An 11,320-nucleotide genomic window follows, 5' to 3' on the forward strand; every position below is an offset into this window, starting at 1 on the left:
CAATTGTGCAAGGCAGCTACGTGGTCCTCTAGGAACACGTTCATAAGGTTCTATGCCTTCGATACTGCCGCTTCCCAGGATGCTTCCTTTGGACGCCGGGTTCTTGTGCCCGCTACAGTGTGTCCCCTCCCATAAGGAACTGCTTTAGGACATCCCCATTGTCCAATCCTTGTGGAGCCCAGTGTACCCCGCAGCAGAAAACGAGATTTATGGTAAGAACTTACCTTTGTTAAATCTCTTTCTGTGAGGTACACTGGGCTCCACAAGGCGCCCACCCTGACGCACTTTGCTTCTTTGTGTTGGTATGGCATTAGCCGCTGACACTTCTCTTGTCGTGAGAGTGTGGTGTATGTGGCTACTAACCGTTGTCGTCTCTTTTCCTGCTACTGCATTGGGCTGGTTAACTAAAAACTGAGCTCATGTGCAGGGAGGCGGGGTTATAGAGGAGGTGGCACTGTCCGTTCTGGGAACAGTCAAAACTTTGAGCCTGTTGGTGCCTCGGATCAAGATCCTACTCTACACCCCATTGTCCAATCCTTGTGGAGCCCAGTGTACCTCGCAGAAAGAGATTTAACAAAGGTAAGTTCCTACCATAAATCTCGTTATTTGCCCAAACCAATGCAGTGGTTCCTCCATAAAATTGTTTTGTTACTGTAGTTACCATCGGCTTCCAATGTCCACCCCTCAGGCCGGGTGCATTCATGCCATTAGGTGGTGTGTAGGGAGACCAATCCCGGGATTCGCGGGATCTGGGATTTAGGGCCAAAACGGCCGGGAATCAATCCCGGGATTGGAAGCTCCAATCCCGGGGATTGAGGGATCAGCGTTGCGCGTCCTTAGGACGCTCAGATGCTGCCCGACTCCCCAGTGCGGCGTGAGAGGTCACGCTGCACCGTCGCACGCCGCTGGGAGCCGCCGGGTGAGTGCAGCTGAAGTTTCCCACCCGCTCGCCCCCCGTATTTAGTGAGTTATGTCTGCGGGGCGAAGGGGGGCAGCCACACAGGGAACCGCCATTCCCGGGATTGACCATTTTTCACTCCCGATACCTGGGACTGAAAAAATGGCCCGGGATTGGCCTCCCTAGTTGTGTGTTTGTGCTACAGGAGCGACACCACAGTTCCAGGGTGTAGGCATCCCTGAGTTGGTATAGCAGAGAAATGAGGGGTCTATAGTTAGAAAGCAATAGGTGTATATGTATAAAGATATGTTCTCATCAGGGACATGCAGTGAGCTACATGACTCAGTAGGCACTGGCTAGCACCAGAGCCAGATTTACACGCACTATATGAGCCAAAGGGTACATCTGAGTATTATACACCAGTGCAGCAGTATTAACTCCTTGAAATTTGGTGAGTTTTGATCTGAGATATGTGGAAAAGGTAGGACTCACCTATCATAGACTCCGGGGTTTCGGCTATGAAAATGGGTATCCAGTCTCTAGGTCGACCACACTTGGGTTGACAGTCATTAGGTCAACCACTAATGGTCAACATGGTTTCTAAGTCGACATGACAAAAGGTCAACGTAAGTTTTTCACAATTTTTTCAATTTTTTTAACTTTCTCTGACGTCCTAGTGGATGCTGGGGACTCCGTAAGGACCATGGGGAATAGCGGCTCCGCAGGAGACTGGGCACAGCTAAGAAAGATTTAGGACTACCTGGTGTGCACTGGCTCCTCCCACTATGACCCTCCTCCAGACTTCAGTTAGAATCCTGTGCCCGGCTGAGCTGGATGCACACTAGGGGCTCTCCTGAGCTCCTAGAGAGAAAGTATATTTTAGGTTTTTTATTTTACAGTGAGATCTGCTGGCAACAGACTCACTGCAGCGAGGGACTAAGGGGAGAAGAAGCGAACCTACCTAACTGGTGGTAGCTTGGGCTTCTTAGGCTACTGGACACCATTAGCTCCAGAGGGATCGACAGCATGGAACCGGCCATTGATGTTCGGTCCCGGAGCCGCGCCGCCGGCCCCCTTACAGAGCCAGAAGCAAGAAGAATCCGGAAAATCGGCGGCAGAAGACATCAGTCTTCACCAAGGTAGCGACCAGCACTGCAGCTGTGCGCCATTGCTCCTCATACACACTTCACACTCCGGTCACTGAGGGTGCAGGGCGCTGGGGGGGGGGCGCCCTGAGAAGCAATAAATACACCTTGGCTGGCAAATATATCACAATATATAGCCCCAGAGGCTATATATGTGATAAATACCCCTGCCAGAATCCATAAAAAAGCGGGAGAAAAGTCAGCCGAAAAAGGGGCGGAGCTATCTCCCTCAGCACACTGGCGCCATTTCTCCCTCACAGCTCCGCTGGAAGGAAGCTCCCTGGCTCTCCCCTGCAGTCTACACTACAGAAAAGGGTAAAAAAGAGAGGGGGGGGGGGCACTAAATTTAGGCGCAATATACATATAGCAGCTATAAGGGGATATAATTTAGGTAATCCCGGATTTATATAGCGCTCTGGTGTGTGCTGGCATACTCTCTCTCTGTCTCCCCAAAGGGCTTTGTGGGGTACTGTCTTCTGTCAGAGCATTCCCTGTGTGTGTGCGGTGTGTCGGTACGGCTGTGTCGACATGTTTGATGAGGAGACTTATGTGGAGGAGGAGCAGGTGCCTATAAATGTGTTGTCACCCCCTGCGGGGCAGACACCGGAGTGGATGGATTTGTGGAAGGAATTACGCGAAAGTGTCGACTCCTTACATAAAAAATTTGACGACATGCCAAATGCGGGGCAGCCGGCTTCTCAGCCCGTGCCTGCCCAGACGTCTCAAAAGTCATCAGGGGCTCTAAAACGCCCGCTACCTCAGATGGCAGACACAGATGTCGACACGGATACTGATACCAGTGTCGACGACGAAGAGACTAATGTAATGTCCAATAGGGCCACTCGTTATATGATTGAGGCAATGAAAAATGTTTTACACATTTCTGAGGTGACCCCAGGTACCACAAAAAAGGGTATTATGTTTGGGGAGAAAAAACTACCAGTAGTTCTCCCCCTTCTGAAGAATTGAATGAAGTGTGTGAACTAGCGTGGGCTTCCCCCGATAAAAAATTGGTAATTTCAAAAAAATTACTAATGGCGTACCCTTTCCCGCCAGAGGATAGGTCCCGTTGGGAAACACCCCCTAGGGTGGATAAAGCACTTACGCGCTTATCTAAAAAGGTGGCACTGCCGTCCCAGGATACGGCCGCCCTAAAGGAACCTGCTGACAGAAAGCAGGAGGCTCTCCAGAAAGCTATATATACACACACTGGTATTATACTGAGACCAGTTATTGCCTCAGCATGGATGTGCAGTGCTGCAGCTGCATGGTCAGACTCCCTGTCAGAAAACATTGACATCCTAGACAGGGACACTATATTGCTAAACGTAGAGCATATTAAAGACGCTGTCTTTTACATAAGAGATGCACAGAGGGATATTTGCCGGCTGGCATCAAAAATAAGTGCACTGTCCATTTGTGCCAGGAGAGGGTTATGGACCCGGCAGTGGACAGGTGATGCAGATTCTAAAAGGCACATGGAAGTTTTGCCTTATAAGGGTGAGGAGTTGTTCGGGGATGGTCTTTCAGACTTAGTGTCCACAGCAACAGCTGGGAAGTCAGCATTTTTGCCACATGTCCCCTCACAACCAAAGAGAGCACCGTATTATCAGGTGCAGTCCTTTCGCCCCCAAAAGACCAGACGGGGTAGAGGCGCGTCCTTTCTGCCCAGAGGCAGAGGTAGGGGAAAAAAGCTGCAGCATACAGCCACTTCCCAGGAAAAAAAGTCCTCCCCCGCTTCTTCTGCTAAGTCCGCTGCATGACGCTGGGACTCAGCAGGCGGAGCCAGGTACGGTGGGGGGCCGTCTCAAAAACTTTAGCAATCAGTGGGCTCGCTCACAGGTAGATCCCTTGATCCTTCAAGTGGTATCTCAGGGGTACAGGCTGGAATTCGAGACACCCCCCCCCCCCCCCGCCGTTTCCTCAAATCTGCCTTACCAACGACTCCTTCAGAAAGGGAGGCTGTGTTAGAGGCAATTCACAAGCTGTATTCCCAGCAGGTGATAGTCAAGGTGCTCCTACTTCAACAAGGACGGGGTTACTATTCCACAATGTTTGTGGTACCGAAACCGGACGGTTCGGTGAGACCCATTTTAAATTTGAAATCCTTGAACACATATTTAAGAAAATTCAAGTTCAAGATGGAATCGCTCAGGGCGGTTATTGCAAGCCTGGAAGAGGGAGATTACATGGTATCTCTGGACATCAAGGATGCTTACCTGCATGTCCCCATTTACCATCATCACCAGGAGTACCTCAGATTTGTGGTACAGGATTGTCATTACCAATTCCAGACGTTGCCGTTCGGCCTGTCCACGGCACCGAGGGTATTTACCAAGGTAATGGCCGAAATGATGATACTCCTTCGCAAGAAGGGAGTTTTAATTATCCCATACTTGGACGATCTCCTGATAAGGGCGAGGTCCAGAGAGCAGTTGTTGGTCGACGTAGCATTATCTCAGGAGGTGCTACACCAGCACGGTTGGATTCTGAATATTTCAAAGTCTCAGCTGGTTCCGGCGACACGTCTACTGTTCCTGGGGATGATTCTGGACACAGTCCAGAAAAAAGTGTTTCTCCCAGAGGAGAAAGCCAAGGAGCTGTCATCTCTAGTGAGAGGCCTCCTGAAACCAAAACAGGTGTCGGTGCATCATTGCACGCGAGTCCTGGGAAAGATGGTAGCTTCCTACGAAGCGATTCCATTCGGCAGGTTCCATGCCAGAACCTTTCAGTGGGACCTGTTGGACCAATGGTCCGGATCGCATCTTCAAATGCATCGGTTGATAACCCTGTCTCCAAGGACCAGGGTGTCTCTGCTGTGGTGGCTGCAGAGTGCTCATCTCAGAGAGGGCCGCAGATTCGGCATACAGGACTGGGTCCTGGTAACCACGGATGCCAGCCTTCGGGGCTGGGGTGCAGTCACACGGGGAAGAAACTTCCAAGGACTTTGGTCAAGTCAGGAGACTTCCCTACACATAAATGTTCTGGAACTGAGGGCCATTTACAATGCCCTAAGTCAAGCAAAGCCCCTGCTTCAAAACCAGCCGGTTCTGATCCAGTCAGACAACATCACGGCAGCCGCCCATGTAAATCGACAGGGCGGCACAAGAAGCAGGACGGCGATGGCAGAAGCCACAAGGATTCTCCGATGGGCGGAAAATCACGTGTTAGCACTGTCAGCAGTGTTCATTCCGGGAGTGGACAACTGGGAAGCAGACTTCCTCAGCAGGCACGACCTCCACCCGGGAGAGTGGGGACTTCATCCAGAAGTCTTCCAACTGATTGTAAACCGTTGGGAAAAGCCACAGGTGTACATGATGGCGTCCCGCTTAAACAAAAAGCTAGAAAAATATTGCGCCAGGTCAAGAGGCCCTCAGGCGATAGCTGTGGACGCTCTAGTGACACCGTGGGTGTACCAGTTTATGTGTTCCCTCCTCTTCCTCTCATACCCAAGGTACTGAGGATAATAAAGAAAAGAGGAGTAAGAACTATTCTCATTGTTCCAGATTGGCCAAGAAGGTCTTGGTACCCGGAACTTCAAGAATTAATCTCAGAGGACCCATGGCCTCTGCCGCTCAGACAGGACCTGCTGCTGCAGGGGCCCTGTCTGTTCCAAGACTTACGCGGCTGCGTTTAACGGCATGGCGGTTGAACACCGGATCCTAAAAGAAAAGGGTATTCCGGAGGAAGTCATTCCTACGCTTATTAAAGTTAGAAAAGATGTAACCGTACAACATTATCACCGCATATGGCGAAAATATGTTGCATGGTGTGAGGCCAGGAAGGCCCCAACGGAGGAATTCCAGCTAGGTCGATTTCTGCACTTCCTACAGTCAGGGGTGACTATGGGCCTAAAACTGGGTTCCATTAAGGTCCAGATTTCGGCTCTGTCGATTTTCTTCCAAAAAGAACTGGCTTCACTGCCTGAAGTTCAGACATTTGTCAAGGGAGTGCTGCATATTCAGCCTCCTTTTGTGCCTCCAGTGGCACCGTGGGACCTCAACGTGGTGTTGGGTTTCCTAAAGTCACATTGGTTTGAGCCACTCAAAACCGTGGATTTAAAATATCTCACGTGGAAAGTGGTCATGCTTTTGGCCTTGGCTTCGGCAAGGCGTGTGTCAGAATTGGCGGCTTTGTCATGTAAAAGCCCCTATTTGATTTTCCATATGGATAGGGCAGAATTGAGGACTCGTCCCCAGTTTCTTCCTAAGGTGGTATCAGCTTTTCACTTGAACCAACCTATCGTGGTGCCTGCGGCTACTAGGGACTTGGAGGACTCCAAGTTACTGGACGTAGTCAGGGCCTTGAAAATTTATGTTTCCAGGACGGCTGGAGTCAGGAAGACTGACTCGCTATTTATCCTGTATGCACCAAACAAGATGGGTGCTCCTGCTTCAAAGCAGACTATTGCTCGCTGGATTTGTAGCACAATTCAGCTTGCGCATTCTGTGGCTGGCCTGCCGCAGCCTAAATCTGTAAAAGCCCATTCCACGAGGAAAGTGGGCTCTTCTTGGGCGGCTGCCCGAGGGGTCTCGGCTTTACAACTTTGCAGAGCTGCTACTTGGTCAGGGGCAAACACGTTTGCAAAATTCTACAAATTTGATACCCTGGCTGAGGAGGACCTTGAGTTCTCTCATTCGGTGCTGCAGAGTCATCCGCACTCTCCCGCCCGTTTGGGAGCTTTGGTATAATCCCCATGGTCCTTACGGAGTCCCCAGCATCCTCTAGGACGTCAGAGAAAATAAGATTTTACTCACCGGTAAATCTATTTCTCGTAGTCCGTAGTGGATGCTGGGCGCCCGTCCCAAGTGCGGACTGTCTGCAATACTTGTATATAGTTATTGTTAACTACAAGGGTTATTGTTGAGCCATCTTTTGAGAGGCTCTGTTGTGTTCATACTGTTAACTGGGTATATTATCACGAGTTATACAGTGTGATTGGTGTGGCTGGTATGAGTCTTACCCGGGATTCAAAATCCTTCCTTATTGTGTCAGCTCTTCCGGGCACAGTATCCTTACTGAAGTCTGGAGGAGGGTCATAGTGGGAGGAGCCAGTGCACACCAGGTAGTCCTAAATCTTTCTTAGCTGTGCCCAGTCTCCTGCGGAGCCGCTATTCCCCATGGTCCTTACGGAGTCCCCAGCATCCACTACGGACTACGAGAAATAGATTTACCGGTGAGTAAAATCTTATTTTTTCATACTTTACGATCCACGTGGACTACAATTGGGAACGGTAACCTGTGTCAAGCGCAGCGATAGCTGAGTGGGGCACCTTGCCTGAGGCATGGCGAGCGAAGTGAGCCACACGAAGGGACACGGTGCACTAATTGGGGTTCCCAGTCTCTCTACGAAGAAAACGACACATTTAAAAAAACAAAAACCTAATGTCGACCTTTTGTCAGGTCGACCTTGCTCAAGTCGACCTAATGTTTGTGTCGACATATTTTGGGTGTTGACTTAGTCACTGTAGAACCAATAGTGGTCGACCTAGACACTGTCGACCTAAGTGTGGTTAACCCTATGAACCACACCCATAAAAATGATTAGAACAATGCAAAGAAGATATTTTAAACATATTCTTTTCTCTAACGTCCTAGTGGATGCTGGGGACTCCGTAAGGACCATGGGGAAAAAGACGGGCTCCGCAGGAGACATGGGCACTTTAAGAAATAATTTAGATTCTGGTGTGCTCTGGCTCCTCCCTCTATGTCCCTCCTCCAGACCTCAGTTTGAATCTGTGCCCGGACGAGCTGGGTGCTGTTCAGTGAGCTCTTCTGAGCTTGCTGTAAGAAAGTATTTTGTTAGGTTTTTTTATTTTCAGGGAGCTCTGCTGGCAACAGACTCCCTGCATCGTGGGACTGAGGGGAGAGAAGCAGCCCTACTCTCTGCAGATAGGTCCTGCTTCTTAGGCTACTGGACACCATTAGCTCCAGAGCGATCGTACACAGGATCTCACCCTCGTTGTCCGATCCCAGAGCCGCGGCGCCGTCACCCTCGCAGAGCCAGAAGACAGAAGCCGGGTGAGTATGAGAAGCAAGAAGACTTCAAAATCGGCGGCAGAAGACTCCAGTCTTCACTGAGGTAGCGCACAGCACTGCAGCTGTGCGCCATTGCTCCCACACTACACCCACATACTCCGGTCACTGTAAGGGTGCAGGGCGCAGGGGAGGCGCCCTGGGCAGCAATTAGAGACCTCTTTGGCAAAAGTTTGCATATATACAGTTGGGCACTGTATATATGTATGATCCCCCGCCAAAAATTGTACATTAAAGCGGGACAGAAGCCCGCCGTCGAAGGGGCGGGGCTTCTTCCTCAGCACTCACCAGCGCCATGTTTTTTCTCCACAGCACCGCTGAGAGGAAGGTCCCCAGCCTCTCCCCTGCAGTTACACGGTAGAAGAGGGTAAAAAGAGAGGGGGGGCACATAATTATGTGCAAAAATCAATATAAACAACAGCTACTGGGTTAACATTAAGTTACTGTGTTATTCCTGGGTTAATAGCGCTGGGGTGTGTGCTGGCATACTCTCTCTCTGTCTCTCCAAAGGGCCTTGTGGGGGAATTGTCTTCAGATGAGCATTCCCTGAGTGTGTGGTGTGTCGGTACGTGTGTGTCGACATGTCTGAGGTAAAAGGCTCCCCTAAGGAGGAGATGGAGCAAATGTGTGTGTGAGGGGTGTCTCCGTCGACAACGCCGACACCTGTTTGGATATGTGTAATTAAGGGCTAAGGTGAATTTATTGCACAAAAGATTAGAGAACAGACAGGGAATTTACCCATGTCTGTCCCTATGTCGCAGAGACCTTCAGAGTCTCTCAATGATCACTATCCAAAATAATAGACACTGATATCGACACGGAGTCTGACTCCAGTGTCGACTACGATAATGCAAAGTTACAGCCAAAATGGCAGAAAAGTATTCAATATATGATTATTGTAATAAAAGATAATTTGCATATCACTGATGACTCATCTGTCCCTGACACAAGGGTACACATGTTTAAGGGGAAGAAAGCGGAGGTAAATTTCCCTCCTCTCATGATGAAAAAGAGCGTGAATCTCCAGACAAACTGCAGTTTCTCACAAAGAATTCTCAGGGAGTATCCTTTCCCTACTAGGGCCAGGATACGATGGGAATCTTCCCCTAGGGTGTCACGTTTGCCCAAAAGGTAGCCCTGACTTAACAGCTATCCTCAGGGATCCTGCAGATAGCGTGCACATTCTGGTACACTACTCAGACTGGCGATTGTGTCGGCATGGGTTTATAGCACTATAGCAGCGTGGACAGGTACCTTATCAGCAGAGATTGAGACCCTAGTATGTATGTGTATATATATATATATATATATATATATATATATATATGTATATATAGAGATATATATATTAAAGATGCTGTCTTAAGAGAGATATATATATATATATATATATATATATATATATATATATATATATATAAAAAACATGCCCAAAGAGACATTAGTCTACTGTGTTCTAGAGTCAACGCTATGTCGTTTCTGCTTGACGTGTCCTGTAGAATATGCAATGGACAGATGATGCCGACTTAAGAGGCATATGGAAGGCTGAGGATTGTGTGGAGAAGGGATCTCGGACCTGGTCTCCACAGTTATAGCTGGTAATTCTGATATGTTGCCTTATATTCCTGCACAGCGTAGGAAAGCACGACATTATCAAATGCAGCCTTTCGATCACAAAGAAACAAAAAAGTCCGAGGTGCGTCCTTTCTTGCCAGAGGCAGGAGCAGAGGAAAGAAGCTGCACAACACAGCTAGTTCCCAGGAACAGAAGTCCTCCCCGGCCTCTACAAAATCCACCGCATGTCGCTGGGGCTCCACAAGCGGAGCTAGGCCCGGTGGGGGCACGTCTTCGTAAGTTCAGCCACAAGTGGGTTCACTCCCTGTAGGATCCCTGGGCAATAGATATTGGGTCTCAGGGATACAAGGTGGACTTTGAGGAGATGCCCGCTCACCGACGGCCCTGCCGGCTTCCCCCCACGAGAGGGAAATAGTGTTAACTGCAATTCACATTTCTCTAACGTCCTAGTGGATGCTGGGAACTCCGTAAGGACCATGGGGAATAGCGGGCTCCGAAGGAGGCTGGGCACTCTAGAAAGATCTTAGACTACCTGGTGTGCACTGGCTCCTCCCACTATGACCCTCCTCCAAGCCTCAGTTAGATTTCGTGCCCGGCCGAGGTTGGATGCACACTAGGGGCTCTCCTGAGCTCTTAGAAAGTTATAGTCTTAGAATTTGTTATTTTCAGTGAGACCTGCTGGCAACAGGCTCACTGCAGCGAGGGACTAAGGGGAGAAGAAGCGAACTCGCCTGCTTGCAGCCGGATTGGGCTTCTTAGGCTACTGGACACCATTAGCTCCAGAGGGATCGACCGCAGGCCCAGCCTTGATGTTCGGTCCCGGAGCCGCGCCGCCGTCCCCCTTACAGAGCCAGAAGCAAGAAGATGGTCCGGAAAATCGGCGGCATGAAGACATCCTGTCTTCACCAAGGTAGCGCACAGCACTGCAGCTGTGCGCCATTGCTCCTCATACACACTTCACACTCCGGTCACTGAGGGTGCAGGGCACTGGGGGGGGGCGCCCTGAGGCAGCAATAAAAACACCTTGGCTGGCTAAAATACCTCAATATACAGCCCCTGGGGCTATATATGAGGTAAATACCCCTGCCAGAATCCCATAAAAAGCGGGAGAATAGGCAGCGAAAAAGGGGCGGAGCCTATCTGGCTGGCGCCATTTTTCCCTCACAGCTCGGCTGGAAGGAAGCTCCCTGGCTCTTCCCTGCAATTCTACAGTACAGTAAGAGGGAAAAGAGAGGGGGGGCATTAAAATTGGCACTGTATACAGTATATTATATAAAAAGCAGCTATTAGGGACATAACTCAGTTAGTCCCTGTATATATATAGCGCTCTGGTGTGTGCTGGCATACTCTTACTCTGTCCCCCCAAAGGGCTTTTGTGGGTCCTGTCCTCTATTTGAGCATTCCCTGTGTGTGTGGAGTGTGTCGGTACGGCTGTGTCGACATGTTTGAGGAGGATAATGATGTGGAGGGGGAGCAGATGCCTTTAGCAGGGATGTCACCCCCTGGGGGTCAGACACCTGAGTGGATGGTATTATGGCAGGAAATGAGTGCACGTATAGACTCCTTACAAAAAAAAATTTGACGACATGCCGACTGTGGGACAGCCGAGTCTTCAGCTCGTGCCTGTCCAGGTGTCTCAAAAGTCATCAGGGGCTCTGAAACGCCC

This window comes from Pseudophryne corroboree, chromosome 3, assembly GCF_028390025.1.
Source record: "Pseudophryne corroboree isolate aPseCor3 chromosome 3, aPseCor3.hap2, whole genome shotgun sequence".
Taxonomy (NCBI): Eukaryota; Metazoa; Chordata; class Amphibia; order Anura; family Myobatrachidae; genus Pseudophryne; species Pseudophryne corroboree.